This window comes from Zophobas morio, unplaced genomic scaffold (genome assembly GCF_036711695.1).
Source record: "Zophobas morio isolate AGI-343-1 ecotype UQ-CSIRO unplaced genomic scaffold, CSIRO_AGI_Zmor_V1 ptg000026l, whole genome shotgun sequence".
NCBI classification, from domain to species: Eukaryota; Metazoa; Arthropoda; class Insecta; order Coleoptera; family Tenebrionidae; genus Zophobas; species Zophobas morio.
The window spans coordinates 11,547,540-11,571,793 of NW_026972131.1; the positions used below are offsets into that span (position 1 = coordinate 11,547,540).

A 24,254-nucleotide genomic window follows, 5' to 3' on the forward strand; every position below is an offset into this window, starting at 1 on the left:
ACGTAATACACTAGGTAGTCGTTCGCGTTCCGTTATGATTAAAGTTTACACCGTTGCTATTATTATTTGCTTTGTAAAACTATTCCAATATCCTCAACGATATTAATAAAAATGCGGATTGTAATAAGTGAGTTTGCTATGCAAACAACGATGTATGAGAGTACATTTTTATGCGTTAGTCGTGACAGCTGAATATACTGTTCTGTTATAATGCAGGAAAAATAAAAATTGCCTGCAGGATCTTTGTTTATTTTTCAAGCTAACAATGTAAATAATATAGTACGCGTTATATATGTGGTAATTTTTGCATGTCAGGTCTTATCTCCCTTCAAACTAACAAAAAACTCGCAGAGGGAAATTATTTTGCGTAGAGAGATGTAATCTTGGCAGGAATTTATTTGTACGTGGCCACCTGACAAGTCTAATTTTAAACGAATCTTGATACTTCTAACGAAGCTGATCTAACTTATTTATGGTTGGTTTATTTCATCAAGTTAAATTGAGCGTTAAATCTAAATACAATAAGAAGGAGTGTTAAGATAAGAGATGGGGAAAGCGAAACGGGATACACTTTTTAATTGGTTCATAAAGTTGCCGAACGGGGCTTCATTCCGGAAGTGCTCCTTTACCAAGGCAAAAGTGGCGAAGCTGCTTTTTAATACTATTCATTTTTATAGTTATGCGTTTTTTGGTTGTTACGTTATACGATGATCATAACTTTTATATTTTTTGAGTGATTTAGTGCACTGTTATTGCGATTATTATTATTAATCAAACAATTTTTGCTGTTAGAGGTTTTGTTAAAACAGCTAGCTGTAAAAAATAGATTTTTAAAATTATCCAGGAAAGTCAACTATCTAAACCAAGATTTTCTTAGGACCATGAATATTTACTTATTTTTGCGATGGTTCGGTAGTTAGGGAATTTTTATTTTAACACCAAAAAAATCAAAATTGTTCGAATCCTCCCAAAGAGCAACCATCTAAAACGCATCAGGATCATGAATCTGCACTTATTTGTACCATAGGTCTTTAGATAGGGCAAATGCGAATTTTTGTCCCGGCGCCTCCACCAATTTTCACTTAATTTGACAGCTTCGAAAATCCTTCCAAAAAAGCATCTATCGTTATCGAAATTTTCTCAAGATCACAAATTTGTGCTTATTTTTACTGTAGATCTTTGAATAAGAGAGATACGATGTTTTGTTCTGGCGCCTCCACCAATTTTTCACTGTATTTGAAATTTTCTATAATTGTCCTGAAAAAGTTCCGTCTAAAAAATTCGGTTAAAGAGGGATTGTCTAAACTAAAATCATGAATCTGTACTTATTTTTACTATAGGTCTTCAGATAGGGTAAATACGAATTTTTGTCCCGGCGCCTCCAACAATTTTCACTAAAGTTGAAAGTTTTGAAAATCTTACCAAAAAGGTTTCCATCATGACCGAAATTTTCTCAGGATCACGAATTTGTGCTTATTTTTACTGTGGGTTGCCAAATAAGAAGATATGAATTTTGATTCTGGCGCCTCCAGCATTTTTTCCCAAAAATCAAAGTTGATCGAAGCATTCCAAAAAGACGTCTATCTAACCCGAAATTTTCTCAAGGATCAAGAATCTGTGCTTATTTTTACATAGGTCGTCAATAAGGTAGATTTGAATTTCGTCTCGGCGCCTCCACCAATTTTCAACTGAATTTGAAACTTTAAAAAATCCTTCCAAAAAGCACCTATCGTTATCGAAATTTTCTCAAGATCACAAATTTGTGCTTATTTTACTGTAGATCTTTGAATAAGAGAGATACGATATTTTGTTCTGGCGCCTCCACCAATTTTTCACTATATTTGAAATTTTCTATAATTGTTCTGAAAAGAGTTCGGTCTAAAAAATTCGGTTAAAAAGGGATTGTCTAAACGAAAATCATGAATCTATACTTATTTTTACTATAGGTCTTCAGATACGGTAAATACGAATTTTTGCCCCGGCGCCTCCACCAATTTTTACTAAATTTGAAAGTTTCGAAAATCCTTCCAAAAAAGCATCTATCACGATCGAAATTTTCTCAGAATCACGAATTTGTGCTTATTTTTACTGTGGGTTGCGAAATAAGAGAGATATAGATTTTGATTCTGGCGCCTCCACCATTTTTTCCCAAAAATCAAAGTTGATTGAAGCATTCCAAAAAGACGTCTATCTAACCCAAAATTTTCTCAGGATCAAGAATCTGCGCTTATTTTTATTTATCGTAGGTCGTCAAATAAGGTATGTTTGAATTTCGTCTCGGCGCCTCCACCAATTTTTCACTGAATTTGAAACTTTCAAAAATCCTTCCAAAAAGGCGTCTATCGTTATCGAAATTTTCTCAAGATCACAAATTTGTGCTTATTTTACTGTAGATCTTTGAATAAGAGAGATACGATGTTTTGTTCTGGCGCCTCCACCAATTTTTCACTATATTTGAAATTTTCTATAATTGTCCTGAAAAGAGTTCCGTCCAAAAAATTCGGTTAAAAAAGGATTGTCCAAACCAAAACCATGAATCTGTGCTTATTTTTACTATAGGTCTTCAGATAGGAGAAATACGAATTTTTGTCCCGGCGCCTCCACCAATTTTCACTAAATTTGAAAGCTTCGAAAATCTTTCCAAAAAAGCATCTATGACGACCGAAATTTTCTCAGAATCACGAATTTGTGCTTATTTTTACTGTGGGTTGCCAAATAAGAGATATATGAATTTTGATTCTGGCGCCTCCACCATTTCTTCCCAAAAATCAGAGTTGATCGAAGCATTCCAACAAGACGTCTATCTAACCCGAAATTTTCTCAGGATCAAGAATCTGTGCTTATTTTTAACATAGGTCGTCAAATAAGGTAGATTTGAATTTCGTCTCGGCGCCTCCACCAATATTTCACTGAATTTGAAACTTTCAAAAATCCTTCCAAAAAAGCACCTATCGTTATCGAAATTTTCTCAAGATCACAAATTTGTGCTTATTTTTACTGTAGATCTTTGAATAAGAGAGATACGATGTTTTGTTCTGGCGCCTCCACCAATTTTTCACAAAATTTGAAACTTTCTATAATTGTCCTGAAAAGAGTTCTGTCTACAAAAGTCTGTTAAAAGGGATTTAAACCGAAATTTTCTTAGGATCATGAATTTTTGCTTATCTCTACTGTGGGTTGCCAAATAAGAGAGATATTAATTTTTTCTCCGGCGCCTCCACCAATTTTTCGCTGAATTTGAAATTTTCGAAAATCCTTCCAAAAAGGTATCTATCATGACCGAAATGTTCTCAGGATCACGAATTTGTGCTAATTTTTACTGTAGATCTTCGAATATGAGAGCTACGAAGTTTTGTCCCGGCGCCTCCACCAATTTTCACTAAATTTGAAACTTTCGAAAATCCTTCCAAAAAGGCATCTATCATAACCGAAATTTTCTCAGGATCACGAATTTGTGCGTGTTTTTAATGTAGGTCGTGAAATATGGTAGACTTGAATTTTTGTTCTGGCGCCTCCACCAATGTTCACTACATTTGAAACTTCAAAAAATCCTTCCAAAAAGGCATCCAACATGACCGAAATTTTCTCAGGATCACGAATTTGTGTTTATTTTTATTGTATATATTCGCATAAGAGAGATACGAATTTTTATTATACATATGTCGTTAAATAAGACAGACTGGAATTTTTGTTCCGGCGCCTCCACAAATATTTAACTAAATACGATATTTTCTAAAACCCTGCCGAGAAGATATTAATCGAAACCGCAATTTTTTGAGGATCACGAATTTGTCTTCATTTCAGCTGTAAATCCTCTGATAAGAAAGATATTTTCGGTTTAATTTTCTAAAACTCGTTCATTTAAAATTGTTGATTAAAAAAAAATAATTCAAACCGAATATGGGTAAAATCATGCTCTGAAATCATAACTGTTAATTAATTACTTATTTATTTATTTTTAAACAAGCCTACGATTTTTAAATCAAAACGTCGGGAAAATTTTGCGTTTTTTTTGATAACTTTTTGAAAAGCTCAATTTTTCAAAATTCTCTCTTATGAAAATTTCGACTTCTTTTGGATCATCTTCGAAAATTACTTCAAGAGATTTTTTTCTACATTGCCACCTCCAGAAATTATTTTCGGCTCCATATCTTCGAAACTTCTAACATTTTTTCCAGAATCGTCCAATGAAATATGGCAATTTAAAAAAAAATTACATCCAAACCTAATATTTCTAAAATTTTGCTCACACTATTCCTCGACTCATTACGTCGAGATCTAAGTATATCCCTGAATTTTTTGCGACTTTTTAGACAATTTTTTCGAAAGCTCAATTTTTCGATTTTCTCCCCTAATGAAAATTTTCCTTAACTAAAAAATTTTTTTTCGTAGTCTTCATTTTCGAAAACTCTAAAATCGCCCATTTAATTGCCATATTTAAAATTTTTAGGACAAAAAAATCAAAGCGAATATGGCTAAAATGCTTCTGGAACCATAAATAATTTTATGATTTTTAAATCAGAATGTCGAGATCTCTATCCAGGATTTATTTTTTTTGCGAATTTTCTCATGACTTTTTGAAAATTTCAATGTTTCAATTTTCTCCCATATGAAAATTTCGACCTTTTTTCGATCATTTTCGAAAATTTTCTCAATACGTTTATTTACATTTCGACCTCCAGAAGTTATTTTCGGCTTCATTTCTGCGAAAATTCTTACGATTTTTCCAGAATCGTCCAACGAAATATGACAACTTAGAAAAAAATGACTTCCAAACCCAGTATTTCTAAAATTTTGCTCTCACACGATATATTCCTGGAATCATTACTTCAAGATCTAAATATATCCTAGAGTTTTTTTATGGGTTTTTGGACAATTTATTGGAAAGCTCAATTTTTCAATACTCTCCCCTAATGAAAATTTCCCCGTTTGCCTTCGAAAATTAACTAAAAAAATGTTTTCCCAGATTTCCACTTCATTTTCGAAAACTTAAAAATCGCCCATGTTAAAAATTTGTAGCATAAAAAAAACGAATATTTTTTTGCGAATTTTTCGGTAACTTTTTTGAAAGGCTCAGTTTTTCAATATTCTTCGTCCTTTTCAGAATTTAGACTTTTTGTTAGTACTTGGTATGATAAGATTGATTTTGGTAAATAAGATACCACGTAAGAGAAGAGAGGGTGGGTGGGTGGGGCTAGTACTTGGTAAGATAAGACTAATTTTGGCAAATGACATCTTTTGGGAAAATAGGGGGCGGGTGGGCGGGCCTAGTATCTGTTAAGATAAGACTGATTTTGCCAAATGATATACCCTCTAAGAGAATGAAGGGTAAAGGGTATATTATTTGGCAAAATCAGTCTTATCTTGGCAATGCAATAACTGAGAGAAAATAACTTCAAACATTCTTGAGACTCCTGTTTTTTTTCAACAATTTGAAAGAATTTTGTTTAGAAAGAATCGTAAAAAGAGTTTTTTTGCTTTTAAATTTGAAAAAAATCTTGGGGTCTCAGGTTTTTTATTTGAAAAGAAGCTGAAACAATCCTGAAGTTTTCTGGTATTTTCTTGTTAAAAAATTTTTAAGAACCTTGGGGTATCCGGGAATTTATTTAGAAAGAATAGGTGGAGTCGCTGGTGCGTTTTCCTTAAGAATTTGAAAAAATCGAGGAAGTCAGTTCTTGGTGTTTTATTTCAGAAAGGATTTTCAGACCGAATATTTCTGAAATGGAATGAGACAAAAAGTGCTATAGCTTTAGAATCAGTACGTCGTTGAGATCTGCACTCCAGAAATTTTTGCGGCATTTTAGACAACAGATTTGAATTTCGTCTCGGCGCCTCCACCAATTTTTCACTGAATTTGAAACTTTCAAAAATCCTTCCAAAAAAGCACCTATCGTTATCGAAATTTTCTCAAGATCACAAATTTGTGCTTATTTTTACTGTGGATCTTTGAATAAGAGAGATACGATGTTTTGTTCTGGCACCACCACCAATTTTTCACTATTTTTGAAATTTTCTATAATTGTCCTGAAACGAGTTCCGTCTAAAAAATTCGGTTAAAAAGGGATTGTCTAAACTAAAATCATGAATCTGCACCTATTTTTACTATAGGTCTTCAGATAGGGTAAATGGGAATTTTTGTCCCGGCGCCTCCACCTATTTTCACTAAATTTGAAAGTTTCAAAAATCCTTCCAAAAAAGCATCTACCATGACCAAAATTTTCTCAGAATCACGAATTTGTGCTTATTTTTACTGTGGGTTGCTAAATAAGAGAGATATGAAATTTGATTCTGGCGCCTCCACCATTTTTTCCCTAAAATCAAAGTTGATCGAAGCATTCAAAAAAGACGTCCATCTAACCCGAAATTTTCTCAGGATCAAGAATCTGTGCTTATTTTTAACACAGGTCGTCAGATAAGGTAGATTTGAATTTTGTCTCGGCGCCTCCACCAATTTTTCACTGAATTTGAAACTTTCAAAAATCCTTCCAAAAAAGCAGCTATCGTTATCGAAATTTTCTCAAGATCACAAATTCGTGCTTATTTTAACTTTAGATCTTTGAATAAGAGAGATACGATGTTTTGTTCTGGCGCCACCACCAATTTTTCACTATTTTTGAAATTTTCTATAATTGTCCTGAAACGAGTTCCGTCTAAAAAATTCGGTTAAAAAGGGATTGTCCAAACCAAAACCATGAATCTGTCTTATTTTTACTATAGGTCTTCAGATAGGGTAAATTCGAATTTTTGTCCCGGCGCCTCCACCAATTTTCACTAAATTTGAAAGTTTCGAATTTTTCAATATATTTGAAATTTCCTATAATTGTCTTGAAAAGAGTTTCGTCTAAAAAATTCGGTTAAAAAGGGATTGTCTAAACTAAAATCATGAATCTGTGCTTATTTTTACTATAGGTCTTCACATAGGATAAATACGAATTTTTGTCCCGGCGCCTCCACCTATTTTCACTTAATTTTAAAGCTTCGAAAATCTTTCCCAAAAAGCATCTATCATGATCGAAAATTTCTCAGCATCACGAATTTGTGCTTATTTTTACTGTGGGTTGCCAAATAAGAGAGATATTAATTTGTATTTTGGCTCCTCCACCATTTTTTCTCAAAAATCAAAGCTGATTGAATCATTCCAAAAAGACGTCTATCTAACCTGAAATTTTCTCAGGATCAAGAATTTGTGCATATTTTTAATTAAATGTGAAATTTTCTAAAACCCTGCCGAAAAGGCATATGTCGAAAGCGAAATTTCCTTAGGATCACGAATCTGTCTTCATTTTTGCTGTAAAACTTTGAAAAAGGAAGATATTTTGAGCCTCATTATCGAAAACTTGCCGATTTAAATATCGTAATTTTTAACATTAAAAAGAAATAAATTTAAATTGAACATGATTAAAGTTTTGCTTTGAAAACATAAATAACCTTATGATTTTCAAATCAGGACGTCGAGATGGCGATCCCAGATTTTGTTGCGAATTTTTTGATAACTGTTTCAAAATTCTCTCTTTTTATGTAAATTTCCTCATTTTTTCGATCGCCTTCGAAAATTACCTCAAAACATTTTTTTTACATTTCGACTTCCAGAAATTATTTTCTTTTTCATTTCTTCGAAAATTCTTACGATTTTTCCAGAATCGTCCAACGAAATATGGCTATTAAAAAAAATACTTCCGAACCCAATATTTCTAAAATTTTGCTCACAATATTCTTCGAATCAGTACGTCGAGATCTAGTTATTAGGTATATCCCAGAATTTTTTGTGATTTTTTTAGGCAATTTTTTCGGAAGCTTAGTCTTTCAATAATGATTTTTTTCCCGTTTACTTTCGAAAATTAAGTAAAACTATTTTTTCCTAGATTTCGGGTTCATTTTCGAAAACTCCAAAATCGCCCATTTAATGTGGAGATCTCTATCCCAGATTTTTTTGCGAATTTTTTGATAATTTTTTGAAAAGCGCAATGTTTCAATGAAAATTCGACCTTTTGTCGATCACCTTCGAACCAGAAATTATTTCCCGGCTTCATTTCTGCGAAAATTCGTGTGATTTTTCCAGAATCGTCCAACGAAATATGACAATTTAGAAAAAATGACTTCCAAACCCAGAATTTTTAAAATTTTGCTCTCACACAATTTATTCCTGGATCTTCTTATTCTTCATACTTCAAGATCTAAAAATATCCTAGAGCTTTTTTATGTTTTCTTGGACAATTTATTGGAAAGCTCAATTTTTCAATACTCTTCCCTATTGAAAATTTTCCCGTTTGCCTTCAATAATTAACTAAAAAAACATTTTCCTAGATTTCCACTTCATTTTCGAAAACTCTGAAATCGTCCATGTTTAAAATTTTTAGCATAAAAAGACGAATATGGCTAAAATCTTGCTGGAACCATAAACATTTTTTTTTTGCGAATTTTTCGGTAACTTTTTGAGAAGCTCAATTTTTCAATATTCTTCTACCTTATCAGAGTTTAAACTTTTTGTGATCACCTTCAAAAATTACCTCAAGAGATTTTTTGCTATATTTCCACCTCCAGAAATTATTTTCGGTCCCTTTCTTCGAACATTCCTTCGATTTTTCCAGAATCGTGCAAAATATGGCAATATTTAGAATTAACAACTTTATTTTATTTATTTTCTCAGAGTTTATGTCATTTGCTAAAATAAGTTTTAACTTTGCAAGTACTAGCAAATACTACCCTCTGAGAAAATAAAGGGTGGGTGGGCGGGGCTAGTACTTGGTATGATAAGATTGATTTTGGCAAATGAGATACCCTGTAAGAGAAAAGAGGGTGGGTGGGTGGGGCTAGTACTTGGTAAGATAAGACTGATTTTGGCAAATGACATTTTTTGGGAAAATAGGGGGCGGGTGGGCGGGCATAGTACCTTTTAAGATAAGACTGATTTTGCCAAATGATAGACCCTCTAAGAGAATAAAAGGTAGAGGGTAAATCATTTGGCAAACTCAGTTTTATCTTGGCAATGGAATAACTGAGAGAAAAGAACTTCAAACATTCTTGGGACTCCTGTTTTTTTTTCAAGAATCTGAAAGAATTTTGTTTAGAAAGAATCATAGAAAGAATCTATTTCTGAAATCTCATGAGACAAAAAGTGCTATAGCTTTAGAATCAGTACGTCGAGATCTGTACTGCAGAATTTTTTGCGGCTTTTTAGACAATTTAATCCAAAGCTGAATACTTCAATAGTCCCTCTTACTTTCGTCAGAACGAAAAAAACGACCTTTTTTTCCATCTTCTAAAATTAAATATTTTATCGATTTCGATCTACATAAGTTAAATTCGGCCTCATTTTTTTGCAAATTTCTACCATTTTTTCAAAATCACTTAGCGAAAAATGATAATTAAAAAAAAGTGCGTAGTCAGTGCCTCGAGATCTAAGTATATCCCAGAATTTTTTGTGACTTTAGACATTTTTTTGCGAAAGCTCAACTTTTCAGTACTCTCACCTAAAGAAAATTTTCCCGTTTACACTAAAAAATTAACTAAAAAGATTTTTCCTAGATTGCGGCTTCATTTTCGAAAACTCCAAAATCGCCCGTTTAATTCCCACATTTAAAATTTTTTTGATAAAAAAAAAATCAAGCCGAATATGGTTAAAATCTTGCTGGAACCATAAACAATGTTATGATTTTCAAATCGAAATATCGAAGTCTCTATCCCAGATTTTTTTGCGAATTTTTCGGTAACTTTTTGCGATCACCTTCGAAAATTACCTCAAGAGACTTTTTTCTACATTTTGACTTCCAGAAATTATTTTCGGCTTCATTTCTTCGAAAAATCCTGCGATTTTTCCAGACTTATGGCAAATTTGAGGATAAAAAAATGTATTTGCTTGTTCAGTTTTTTTTTTACTTTTTAGACAATGTTTCGATCATATTCGAAAATTACCTAAAGCGATCTGTTTCTCGTTTCTTCGACAATTCCCACCATTTTTCCTAAATTAGCCATCAAATTATGTCAAATCTTCGAATTAGAAAAAATCGAATTAAATTTGAAGCTTTCAAAATCATTCGAAATTAAAAACTACTTACTTAAATAACTTTCTTACAGTTGTTGGTCCAAAGAAAGTCCATTGATTGTAATTGCAAATCTGAAAAAAAAACAAAAATTGTAATTATGTAACAACTTTGTGCAGTGCTAATAAACGAAACTGAATTTAACTAGTGACGTAATAGACTCATATATCTTACTTCTGTAACAAGCGCCAACAGTTTCTTTCAGAAATGTAACTTTTACAAATCCTTTTACCACCCTACTGTGTATTTTTCCAGTAAATTGCAATTTTAACTAGTTTCCTATGACTGTCAGCAATTAGGTCATAAACCGCACCATAAATCACGGACTCCCACGCCAACTTTTGTGTTTATGTCGTTTAAAGTTTCATCGGTCATCACTTTTATCAGCCCAGGAAGCGGACCAACAATGCATCGGATAAAATGTTTAAACTCGATATCAGTTTAGTTAGTTGTTGCGAGTGATAAATCCCCATAGCTTCGTTACAATTTATACACAGATAGCAGCTTTTGAAAGCACGACTCACAAAAATCGTGCGTGTAAAAACTCCGCTATTATTAACTAAGCAAAATTAATCCACACCGCGTGCCTTTTAATTAAATTTTTGTGTAGCCCGATTACCTAATTATGCAAATTTTTGCAAACAACATTCCAGATAAGCATGTTTTACGTCGCGCATTCAATTTGCAAACTTTTTTAAATCGCCGAACGCGTAGGTGAGTTGAAGAACCGAAAATGTAAGTACTAAATTTTATTGAAACATTTCCTTATCCTTTAAGGAAGGTTACAAAGCTATAAACGGTTTTATGTATCCTGGATCGTCAGTCAGCTGGAAGAAAGATGTCGTTGTGACCTCGTAAGATGGCGTTATTCGATTCAGGTCTACTAAATGCAGCCGGTGGAGCTTCTCACAAGTAGGGAACCGCAAACCTTCATAAATATGACAAAACATTTCAGTACGGTTTATGGAAAGGACCCGCGGAAAAAACTTTTTTCGTTACGCAAACAGGAAGAATTTGAATTGTGGTATAGGAAAATTAGTTGTCACTTGAATCGGTTATGAATTCCCGTTCTAGATCCGACAGATTATGTAAATCGTGCTTATGAGGGTATGTAATTTCAGTTATATTAAAATAATTTCTGTTCCATGGCAGGCATTGTTAAAGTTTTGGATTTAATTACTTGGTACGTCTATCCTGCAGCATAATGCTTATGTGAACTACTTCTCATTCGGTTAAGGTGAGTAAAGAGGGATGGAATTTCAAATTATTCACCAGATTCGGGACACAATGGTCAACTATTTGCCTATTCCGAGCTGTGATTAATCGCTTACTTTTGCATAAAGTTAGTCCAAATAAGTCGCTTAAATTAAGTACGAGTAGTTCGCCGGGAGGCTTAAGATTTTATTCAAGTAAACAACGAATGAGATAATGGTGGAGGCACCGGGAAAATTTCGCTTGATTACTTTCAAAATTATTATTTATTTTTGTTAAATTTTAAATTCGCTTAATTGTGACTGTCGTATAAAGGATAAACGATGCGTTGTACTTCAATTTGAATAAAACCATAGAAAAAAGACTCTAGAGATTGGTCTTTGATACATGACGTTAGGCGATAAAAACTTCTATTGTAGACGCGGTGGCTCTAACTAATGTTTCTGTAAGGGAAATCCATGACTCTCATCCGTCAAGGTATAAAAGCGCAGATAAAGGATAAGAGACACAAAAGATTCGATCTGAAGTCCAAACAAAGCATTTTTTCCTAAAACTGAAACAAAAAAAGTAACTCATTAAATTATCTCTATCTTCTTATTAAAAAAACAAAAAAAACAGACGGAGGTACGAAATACAATATCCATTCGAGCCGAGTTTTGCGTAATGGATTTTCGCGTCACAACAACATTCCGAAGACCTGCTCGGAATACAAAATGTTGCGTAGTAACTTTTAATAACATTACGAGCACATAATTATTCAAATTCGGCACCTCAAGCTTTAATAAGGAAAAAATGCAGCTTCTAAAAATAGCAAATTCCGCTAGACGCGATGTTAATTTCGTTCCTCCCAGGACGATATCGACTGATTGAAACCGCACCCAGGGATCTGACGTACAATTAAATTTTGAACTTGGTTTATTGCAGTTTGTTGCTTTGTGGCTAGAAATGAGTTTTCACTAAACCAGATATCGCCAAGTTTAATTATCTTTCCATTACAATCGAGCCGTCAGTCTGATAGACGAAAACCTCAAAGTGCTCGATCCAGACGTAAGTGGAAAATTTGGGAGTCAAGGGGGCGTGAGATTTTGCGACGAGTGTGACAAGAAAAGGTAGACCGCCCCCTTAAGAGGACTCGCTAGACGAGGTATAATATTTTTTTGGTTTTTTGTATGAAAAAATGATATTAATATAGATGTATCATACATCAAACTGCAGCTTTTTTCATGTTCTAGAGCGCAGAGACCAGTTCAATCAATTAAAAAAATATGGCTGAGAAATATCGTAAAAAAAGCACCATTGTATGTTTTCTTTTCAAGTTTTTTGAGTCATAACCATCATAGAAGCGCTTAAAAATTCGTACATCGATAAAACATCACCTTTTACAGGGCGCAGAGTCATTAAATGTTTGTTAGTGGTGCAATTTGTTGAAATAATAATGTGTTTATTAAAATCAAAATATATAACAAATTAATGCAAAATACGTAGACTAATTTTAACAGGAATATCAGAGGAAAATTCATGATCTATTGTTTGGCAGAGTTTTTAACAAAAACTAACAATTATTGAAAAAAAATGGGTATCAATTCGACAGATTTTGAGTCGTTAGTTCAGTACTTTTCAGTAATTTCGATATTTTAATTTTTCAGTTTTTAAAGTTTTAGGTTTTTAGATTTCTCACCATTTCGACTTTTCGATTTTTGAGTTCCATGATTTTTCAATTTGTCGAATTTTTAAATTTTAGAGTTTTTGTTTTCTTTGATGTTTTGAGTTAAAAACGATCATAGTGCAGAGGTGTCAAATCTGGGGACTTTGCGCAAAAGGGACCAGGTGGTTGGCTTGGCCGCCAGAAGCACTCAAACTTTACCCATCACTTATTCCACCCATGGTACAAGGGTATGCCCTTTATCCATTATTATTATTATTATTATTAAAGTCGACAGTAAAAGTCTGCCTTTAAGAGTTTATAGTGTCTATTTGTGGGTTGATAATTGTGATGATAATACCAGACTTGTTAGATATTTGACAATAGATAAAAAACAACAAAAAGGAGACAAAAAAATCCCAAAAACAACAAATATTAACTGCGTATAAAAAAAGGCGCCAAAATAAGAAGGTATTTCTTTGTGGCTTTTTTTGTCGTATTTTTTTTGTAACATTTTTGTTTTTTCCGTTATTTTTTTTACAGGAAAATTGACACAATTTTTCGAATTGAGTTTCTCGAGTTTTCAATTTTTAATTTTTTCATTTTCCAGTTTTTCATTTCTTCAGTTTTTCGAGAAAAACGAGAAAGAACAAAAAAGGTTCTACGTAAGAGAAAGGGCAAAATATAAGGCCCGCCCTCCCACCCTATCTCTATTCTGATGATTTTTTCGTTTCTAATCAAACCGAAGGGCGAAGTTTAATTGTAAAATCAATTTTTTTCTAGGAAATTCTACCCTTTTAAATATATATGTCATATCGTAATTTCATGAAATGAGCTCTCGATGAATAAGAAATTCATCACAATTGAGCAGGGGTGGGTGGGTGGGGCTTATATTTTGCCCATTTTTTCTAAAAATACGAAGTTTTTTTTTCCAACAAAAAACTGAAAACATATCAATTATCATCCTGTTATTGAAATGAAACTCTATATGAAAAAAAAACAAAGATTAAACAAGAAAAGACGACTACCTATATTAAGAAAAAGGGTAAAATATAAGGCCCGCCCACCCACCCTATCTCAATTCTGATAATTTTTTCATTCCTAATCAGACCGAGGGGCGAAGTTTAATTGTAAAATTAAATTTTTTCGAGAAAATTCTACCCTTATAAAACCATATTTCATATCGTATAGTTTCTAGAAATGAGCCCACGAAGAATAAGAAATTCATCACAATTGAGAAGGGGTGGGTGGGCGGGGCTTATATTTTGCCCATTTTTTCTTAATATACGAAGTTTTTTTTCCAACAAGACACTGAAAATCTGTTAACTATCATCCTGTTATTGAAATAAAACTATTAAAAAAATTACAAAGATTAAACAAGAAAAGACGACTACCTAAATTAAGAAAACGGGCGAAATATAAGGCCCGCCCACCCACCCTACCTCTATTCTGATGATTTTTTCATTCCTAATCAGACCGAGGGGCGAAGTTTAATTGTAAAATCAAAATTTTTCTAGAAACTTCTACCCTTTTAAAAACATATTTCATATCGTAATTTCTAGAAATTGGCCCACGATGAATAAAAAATTCATCACAATTGAGAAGAGGTGGGTGGGCGGGGCTTATATTTTGCCCATTTTTTCTAAAAATACGAAGTTTTTTTTTCCAACAAAAAACTGAAAACATGTCAATTAGCATCCTGTTATTGAAATGAAACTCTATATGAAAAAAAAACAAAGATTAAACAAGAAAAGACGACTACCTATATTAAGAAAAAGGGTAAAATATAAGGCCCGCCCACCCACCCTATCTCTATTCTGATGATTTTTTCATTCCTAATCAGACCGAGGGGCGAAGTTTAATTGTAAAATTAAATTTTTTCGAGAAACTTCTACCCTTATAAAACCATATTTCATATCGTAATTTCTAGAAATGGGCCCACGATGAATAAAAAATTCATCACAATTGAGAAGGGGTGGGTGGGTGGGGCTTATATTTTGCCCATTTTTTCTAAATATACGAAGTCTTTTTTTTCCAACAAGAAACTGAAAATATGATAACTATCATCCTGTTATTGAAATAAAACTATATTAAAAAAAACAAAGATTATTAAACAAAAAAAGAGGACTACCTATATTAACAAAACGGGCAAAATATAAGTCTACACATGCAGTGTACAACTTCCTCAACAAATCAGTCTTATCTTAACAAGTATTAGCCCCACCCACCCACCCTCTATTTTCTTGGAAGGTATGTCATTTGCCAAAATCAGTTTTATCTTAGCAAGTCCTAGCCCCACCCACCCACCCACCCTTAGTAAGTATTACCCCCTCCCCCCACCCTTTATTTTCTTAGGCGGCATGAAATTTGGCATAAGCAATTTTATCTTATCAAGTACTAAACCCCCACCGCCCTATATTTTCTTCATTTGGCAAAATCAGTCTTATCTTGGCAAATCGTATCCCCGCCCATTCACCCTGTATTTTCTTAGAAGATATGTTATTTGCCAAAATCTGTTTTATCTTAACAAGTCCTCGATTTTCTGAGTTTTCAGGCTTGGATTTTTAAAGTTTTTGTATTTTAAATTTTCCTATTTATCAACTTACTGGGATTTTAATGTTTTGATTTTTTTATTGTTCAATTTCTCGATTTTTTGAATTTTTAGTTTTTGATACGATTTTTTTTTTTAAATTTTCAGTTTTTTAATTTATTAACTTTACGATACTTCAGTTTTGCTCGATTACGATTTCTCAATTTTTCGATATATTACTGTTGGGATTTTTCAATTTATCGATTCTTCGATTCTCGATTCTTCATATTTTCGGTTTCTCGAATTTCTTCATTTTTCGATTTCTCAGTTTTTCGATTAACTGATTTTTTTTATTTTCCCATTTCTCTATTTCCCGATTTTTCAATTCTTTCTTCAATTGTGATTTTTCAATTTTTCGATTTCTGAATTTTTCAATGTTTCAGTTTTGAATTTTTTCACTTTTCCGATTTTTCAATTTTCTTTCCATTTTTCAGTTTTTCAAGATTTCAGTTTTGAATTTTTTCACTTTTTCGATTTTTCAATTTTCCTTCCATTTTTCAGTTTTTCAGTATTTCAGTTCTGGGATTCAATGTTTCGGTTCTTCAATCCCAACCAATTCAAACTTGTCTCTCGTCTAGCGTTCCCCCTTAAGCACGCCACAAGGTAAGTAAATGTTACGACCACCCCCTTCGATTCCTTCAGATTGATTTATTTAACTTGAGAGTGTCGAGGGATGTTGAACAACCAATCAAACTACCCCTAGCAGGTGTTGGCGAATTTAATCTGATAATCTCGTCACGACACTTTGCGCATAGACCCCACGATAATTACAGGATTTGGGCCCTGTTATTTCCCGAGAAAAATTTCAATGACAAAACAAACCCCGCACGACAGACCGGTGATGAAAACTCTAACGAAACGGAAAGTTTCTATTAAGGTCAAAACCACGAACCGAAAATTTTGCTTTTGTACGGTTCTTTGCTTTGTTAAATGTAAAATAAATGGGCCCTAATTTCTCTCGTGTATTTTGTGGCAGACATCTGAAATTTATATTATTGTATTGTGTTCGGCGCCTATTCACAAAAATGCGAACACGAAGTCGATTGTTAAGGTTTCGTTTTATAGCTATAGTCGTTTACCGAACGGATGGAGTGACACGTGACTTAACACAACGCAATTTTCTTTGTTTCCTACTAATTAAGCTCTAACAATAAGTGATCATTTCGATAATTATGCGCTCGAAAAGGCATGTCGTTGCATATTGTTTAGATTTAGCGCATACGCGTCCGCGCGAGCGGATTTTCCGCATGGACGCCTCCACAATAAAAAGAGATGTATAGAGTCACAGAACCGGAAACTCATAATGTAATATTGGATTTCAGAATAAAATGAGCGGCATGTTATTATTCATATCTCTGGCAGGGTCTTTGAAGTGCAGATGACGCGCTTATTATATTCGCTTGAATTTCGGACTGTAAATAGCAATTAGCGAAAGTTTATGCGCTACAGTGCCGGATTAGGGGTCAGGTATGATTATAAACTTTGACAATTAATTTTCCGCCCTCTGCTCTTTTGGATTATATATGTTACATGCCAGGCGCAAAACATCAAAAAATGAGATTAGAATCTTGGCAACATTGCTGGTCGCTCGAGAGTGCCGGGTGTATTAAGGGATTTCGGGGTGTGGTTTTATTGCGTATTAATCTGAGTCCTGGTCTGTGGAGCCGGCCGGTTGGTGACCCGTGCGAAATTCGATTGTTCTCGCAAAAACTCATAAAACGCGGTAATTGAGCAGGGGCGCACTAAACCATTATCAAAGCGAATTTGGGTGCACTTAATTATTTTAATCGGAAGAGAAACGGCATCGAGCTCTTCAACATTTTCACGGGTAGAGAACAACAGTATTTATAAACACTACTGGTAGTTACGCCACTGATCCCGCGCTTTTGATTGCTTTTCCGTTAAAATCGAGTAATTGCCAAATGATGGACGCGCGAAAAGCGATAAATTCGGGATTCCTCACAAATCCCCGAAAATATGTACAAAGTGTCGCTTTTTTGGTCTTTAAATCTTGATTAATGTTTCAGATGTAATTTTATTCGAATCCAAGAAAATTGTTTGAAATATCGGTCCTCTTCTTTAACCAGCCATTCCATTCGAGTAGCTTACCATTTTCGGGATAAATATTGTTTGGAGAAACCATAAATTTATTTTTTGCACTTCTGAGTTTACATTATAAATAAGAAACAATGTGCTTCTAGCTGATACGGGAATATAAATTCATCCGGACCCCTATTTCTCAATAAAACTGACAAAAAAGGTTAGACGCATATCGAGAAAGATGGTACTAAGCAGTTTCCAAGATGTTATATCACATCACTTTATTCATGCTTATCAATTTAAATTTAAAATGTGCTTCGGCGATGCCGGAGAGACAAACACGGGGGCTAAGGCGGCTTTAAGGCCTACTCTGATTATTGGCAAATATCTTCGCTTAGTTTGTCCTTCGTGCTTTATTTTCGTCTGACTAAATTAAAAAATAGCGGGTGTGGAGAGAGTCTGGAGATGTTAATCGCCATTGTTTTATTTTATCAGATTTATAATTTTTCAAAAAAGGTGGATATGTTTTATTGTTCTTCAAGGGCGACCGAAGTTCCATTAAAATAACCTCCAACCAATTTTTCTTTATTTTCCATATAGATTAATTTCGGTTGATCGGGATGGATTTATTTTTAATTTTATTAGCACACATTATATGCACACAATTTGTACCCTTCTATGTCTATATCTTTCTAAAATTTCACTTTTTTGACGAAATTTTAAAACAACTAAAATCGGTCCGGGCTATCTAAATGTATATCCATCTATATCCTTCTATGTTCGTCTGCATCCATTTATATACTTCTATATCTGTCTATATTTTTCTATATGTTTCTACATCTTCCCCTATCTTCCTATATCCTTCTAGTTTCGTCGGTATATATCCTTATAATTTTTCATTATCCTTCTATATCTTTCTAATTCCATCTATTTTCGTCTATATGGGTCTATAACCATCTACATATTTCTATAACCTTGTATATCCTTCTATATTCTTCTACATTCGTCTGTATGTGCCTATATCCGTCTATATCTTTCTGAAATCCCCATTTATTGACGAAATTTGAAAATTACTAAAATCGGTCTGGTCTATCTAAACGAAAAGTTTTTCAGGATCACGAATTTGTGTTTATTTTTACTCTGCGATCAAGAATAATGAAGAAAATCCCCACTTTTTGACGGTATTTTAAAATTACTCAAATTCTATATCCTTCTATATCCGTTTATATCCTTTTGTATGCTTCTTCATTTTCCTCTACTTTCCTATATCCTTCTATATCTTTCAAAATCCGTTTCTATCCGTTATTATCTTTCTATAATCGTCTATATTTCTTTGTAACCTTCTATATTCTTCTATATCCACCGAAATATTTTTATATCCAGCTATGTCTATCTACATCCTCCTATATCCGTTTATATCTCTCTATATTTTTCTAAAATCTTCTTTTTTGACGAAATTTTAAAACTACTCAATTTCTGTATCCTTCTATATACGTGTATATCCTTCTGTATCTGTGTGTCACCCTCCATATGTTTCTAAAGTCGTGTGTATCCTTCTTCATCTTCCTCTATCTAGCTATAGCCTTCTATATCTTTCTAAATTTTCTTTTTATTCTTTCTAAATCCGTCTACATCCGTCATTATCTTTCTATAATCGTTTATATCTCTCTATAACGTTTTAAATTCTTCTATATCTGCCTAATTTTTTTTCATATCCCGCTATGTTGGTTTATATCCTCCTATATCCGTTTATATCTTTCTATATCTTTCTATATCCTTCTGTATCATTCTATATCTGTCTATATCTTTCAAAAATTTCACGAGGAGCACGAATCTCTATTCGTGTATATCCCTCTATATCCTTCTATCTTCGTCTAGATCATTCTATATCTGACGATATATTTTCTTATCCTTCACTGTCCTTCCATATCTTTATAATTCCATCTATTTTCATCTATATTGGTCTATAACCATTTCTATAACCTTGTATATCCTTGTATACTCTTCTACATCCATCTATATGTGCCTATATCCCTCTATATCTTTCTGAAATCCCCATTTTTTGACGAAATTTGAAAACCACTAAAATCGGTCTGGTCTATCTAAACAAAAAGTTTTTCAGGATCACGAATTTGTGTTTATTTTTGCTCTGCGATCAAGAATAATGAAGAAAATCCCCACTTTTTAACGGGATTTTAAAACTATTCAATTTCTATATCCTTCTGTATCCGTGTATATCTCTCCATATTTTCTATGTTCGTCTATATCCTTCTGTAAAGTTCTATATCCTTCTATTTGCTTCTTCATCTTGATCCATCTTCCTATATCCTTCCCTATTTTTCTAAATTATCCTTCTACATCTTTCAAAATCCGTCTATATCCGTCATTATCTTTCTACAAACGTTCATATATATGTCATTCTATATAATATAGCCTTGTATATTCTTCTATGTCCACCTAAATCTTTTTTATCTGGCTATGTCTGTCTACATTTTCCTATATCCGTTTATATCTTTTTGAAATCCCCTTTTTTGACGAAATTTTAAAACTACTCAATTTCTGTATCCTTCTATATACGTCTATATCCTTCTATATCTGTGTGTATCCCTCAATATGTTTCTAAATTCGTCTGTATTCTTCTTCATCTTCCTCTATCTACCTATAGCCTTCTATATCTTTCTAAATTTTCTTTCTATTCTTTCTAAATCCGTCTATATCCGTCATTATTTTTCCATAATCGTTTATATCTCTCTATAGACTTTTATCTTCTTCTATATCTGCATAAATTTTCCTATATCCGTTTATAGCTTTCTATGTTTTTCTATATCTTTCTATATCCTTCGGTATCATTCTATATCTGTCTATATCTTTCTAAAAATTTCACGAGGAGCACGAATCTCTACTGGTGTATATCCGCCTACATCCTTCTATCTTCGTCTATATCATTCTACATCTGTTGATATATTTCCTTATAATCTTTCACTGTCCTTCCATATCTTTATAATTCCATCTATTTCTGTCTATCCTTCTATATTTGTTTATATTTTTCTATATGTTTCTACCTCTGTCCCTATCTTCCGATATCCTTCTAGTTTCGTCGATATATATCCTTATTATCTTTTATTATCCTTCTATATCTTTCTGATTCCATCTATTTTCGTCTATGTCGGTCTATAACCATTTCTATAACCTTGTATATCCTTCTATACTCTTCTACATGCGTCTATATGTGCCTATATCCGTCTATATCTTTCTGAAATTTTTTGACGAAATTTGAAAACTACTAAAAGTCGGTCTGGTCTATTTAAACGAACAGTTCTTCAGGATCACGAATTTGTGTTTATTTCTGCTCTGCAATCAAGAATATTGAAGAAAATCCCTACTTTTTGACGGAATTTTAAAACTATTCAATTTCTATATCCTTCTGTATCCGTGTATATCTCTTCATATTTTCTATGTTCGTCTATATCCTTCTGTAAAGTTCTATATCCTTCTATTTGCTTCTTCATCTTGATCCATCTTCCTATATCCTTCTATATTTTTCTAAATTATCCTTCTAAATCTTTCTAAATCCGTCTATATCCGTCATTATCTTTCTACAAACGTTCATATATATGTCATTCTATATAATATAACCTTGTATATTCTTCTATGTCCTCCTAAATCTTTTTATATCTGGCTATGTCTGTCAACATCCTCCTATATCCGTCTACATCTTTCTGAAATCGTCATTTTTTTGACGAAATTTTAAAACTACTCCATTTCTATATCCTTCTATATCCGTGTATATCCTTCTGTATCCGTGTATATCCCTCTACATCTTCCTAGGTTCGTCTGTATCCTTCTGTAAACATCTATATCCTTCTAAATCCTTCTTCATCTTGATCTGTCTTCCTATATCCTTCTATATTTTTGTAAATTATCCTTCTGTATCTTTTTAAATCCGTCTCTATCCGTATTTATCTTTCTATAACCGTCTATTTCTTCTGTATATAACTTTCTATATTCTTCTATATCCACCTAAATCTTTTTTTATCCAGCTATGTCTGTCTACATCTTCCTATTTGCGTCTATAGATAGCTTTCTTTATTTTTTTATATCTCTACATCCTGCTATATCTTTCTATGTCCGTCTATATCTTTCTGAAATTCCTTTCTTTGACGAAAGTTTAAAAGTGCTAAAATCGGTTTGGTATATCTAACCAAAAAGTTTTTCAGGATAACGAATTTGTGTTTATTTTTGCTCTAAGATCAAAATAGTGGAGAAAATCTCCACTTTTTGACGCAATTTTAAAATTACTCAATTTTTATATCCTTCTATATCCGTGTGAATCCTTCTGTATCTGTGTATGTCCTTCCATATCTTTCTATGTTCGTCTACATCCTTCTGTATGCTTATCCATCTTCCTCTATCTTCCTAAATTAGCTTTCTATATCTTTCTAAATCCGTCTATATCTCTCTATAACCTTCTATATTCTTCTATATTCACCTAAATGTTTTTATATTTGGGTATGTGTGTCTACATCCTCCTATATCCATCTATATCTCTCTATATCCTTGTATATCTTTCTATATATGTCTATATCTTTCTGAAGTCCCCCTTTTTGACCAAATTTTAAAACTAGAAAGATCTGTCTGTGCTATCTAAACGAAGAGTTTTTCAGGATCACGACGAATTTGTGATTATTTTTGCTCAAGAATCAAGAATAATGGAGAAAATCTCCAGTTTTAACGGAATTTTGAAATTACTCAACTTATATATCCTTCTATATCCGTGTATATTCTTCTTTATCCGTCTATATTTCTCCATATCTTTCTATGTTCGTCTATATCCTTCCGTAAACGTTTATATCCTTCTATATGCTTTTCCACCTTGATCTATCTTCTATATTTTTCTACATTATCCTCCTATATCTTTCTAAATTGGTATATATCCATCATTTTCTTTACATAATCGTCTATATCTCTCTATAATCTTTTATATTCTTCTATATCCTACTATGTCTGTCTACATTCTTCTGTATCCGTCTATATCTTTCTGTATATCTCTATGTCCTATATATTGCTAAGATCTCCCTTTTTGACGAAATTTTAAAACTACTAAAATCGGTCTGGTTTATCTAAACGAAAAGTTTTTCAAGATCACGAATTTGTGCTTTTCTTGCTCTACGATCGAGAATAATGGAGAAAATCCCCACTTTTTGACGAGATTTTAAAACTACTCAATTTCTATATGCGTATTTATCCTTCTGCATCTGTGTATATCCCGCCACATCTTTCTATGTTCGTCTATGTCCTTCTGGATGCTTCTTTATCTTCTTCTATCTTCCTGTACCCTTCCATATATTTCTAAATTCGTCTATATCCGTCATTATCTTTCTATAATCGTCTATATCTTCCTATAACCTTCTATATCTATATCCTTCTATATTCTTCTATATCCGCATAAATTGTTTTGTATCCGTTTATATCTGTCTACATTCTCTTATATCTTTCTGTATTTTTCTATATTTATCTATATCCTTCTATATCTTTCTATATCCGTGTATATCTCTTCAATCCTTCTATGTTTGTCTATATCCTTATATATACATCTATATTCTTCTCTATCTGTCTATATTTTTCTATGTTGCTATATCTTCATTTATCTTCCTATATACTTATAGTTTCGTCGATTACCCTCTATATCTTTATTATCTTCCATTATCGTTCTATATATTTCTGTACCCTTGTATATCCATCTGTATTTTTCCATATTCTTTAATTTCTGTCTATATCTTTCTACATATATTCGTCCATATTCCTCTATGTCAATCTATAACCCTCTATATCTATCTATAACGGTTTACATTTCCGGCTCGGAGAGACGTCTTTCTAATCGGAATTCGTGTTAGGATCACGAATCTGTGCTTATTTTTCGCTTCGGGTAGTAATAACAAAAAAAAATCCCGTTCTTGACGAAATTTTAAAACTACTCAACATATTATTAAATCTAGTCTTTACGATATGCCGAATTACTGACTACTTCCAGAACGTTCATGAAAATTTGTAAACATATAGTGCTTCAACTAGATTAAAATTAATGGATTTGTAATTTAAGAATTGAAATGATGTATAATAATAACAATTCCATACCAAAATTGACGTTTCACACTGCATTCACCCACTCTAAAATTTTGCTTAAATATCGCCATCCCACGAATTTCACGACACTCACACTTAAGTTTTTCTTGTCACTCGGTTTCTGTGGACATTTTTCCACGGTCGGTCGAACGGTTTCAAGGTATAACCAAATTATTTCTTAACAGTTATTTTGACTTTTCGTAGTCGTAATAGATCGGTTGGGAAATAATTATCACCTATGAACGTTACTGTAAAAGTGAAACCTTAATTAACACCTATGTTTACCTCACCAAGAACAATTTGAATAATTAGGTATTCCGGAATGTGTACAAATAACGATGAAACGTTTTAATATTAGGCATAATTTCCCGATCTAAAAATCCCGATATTCATGAAAGTACGACTCGAAAATTCCCAAAGCCATTTCGTTCCAAATGTCAGTTGTCCAAGTTTACGATTCGGCGTCATTTTCACCTAACTCCGCAAATAATTTTTTACGAGACAAAGCCGGAACCCATCGATATTTGCCTACTTCTTCCAGCGGCACGGAAAGTCGGGGCGCCACATAAACCGGATGAGACTTATAAGTTATTTTCTCCCTCGATTA

The 24,254-nt window shown here is 32.9% G+C and overlaps 1 protein-coding gene across 1 annotated transcript in view; it reads right to left on the minus strand.

The window, feature by feature from the left end:
- LOC135136119 (somatostatin receptor type 2-like) overlaps positions 1-24,254 on the minus strand; it is a 356,309-nt gene that overhangs the window by 8,104 nt on the left and 323,951 nt on the right. Inside the window, exon 6 of the mRNA XM_064065251.1 lies at positions 10,056-10,114. The gene's annotated coding sequence lies outside the window, so the exon portion shown is untranslated. The remainder of the gene's footprint in view (positions 1-10,055; positions 10,115-24,254) is intronic.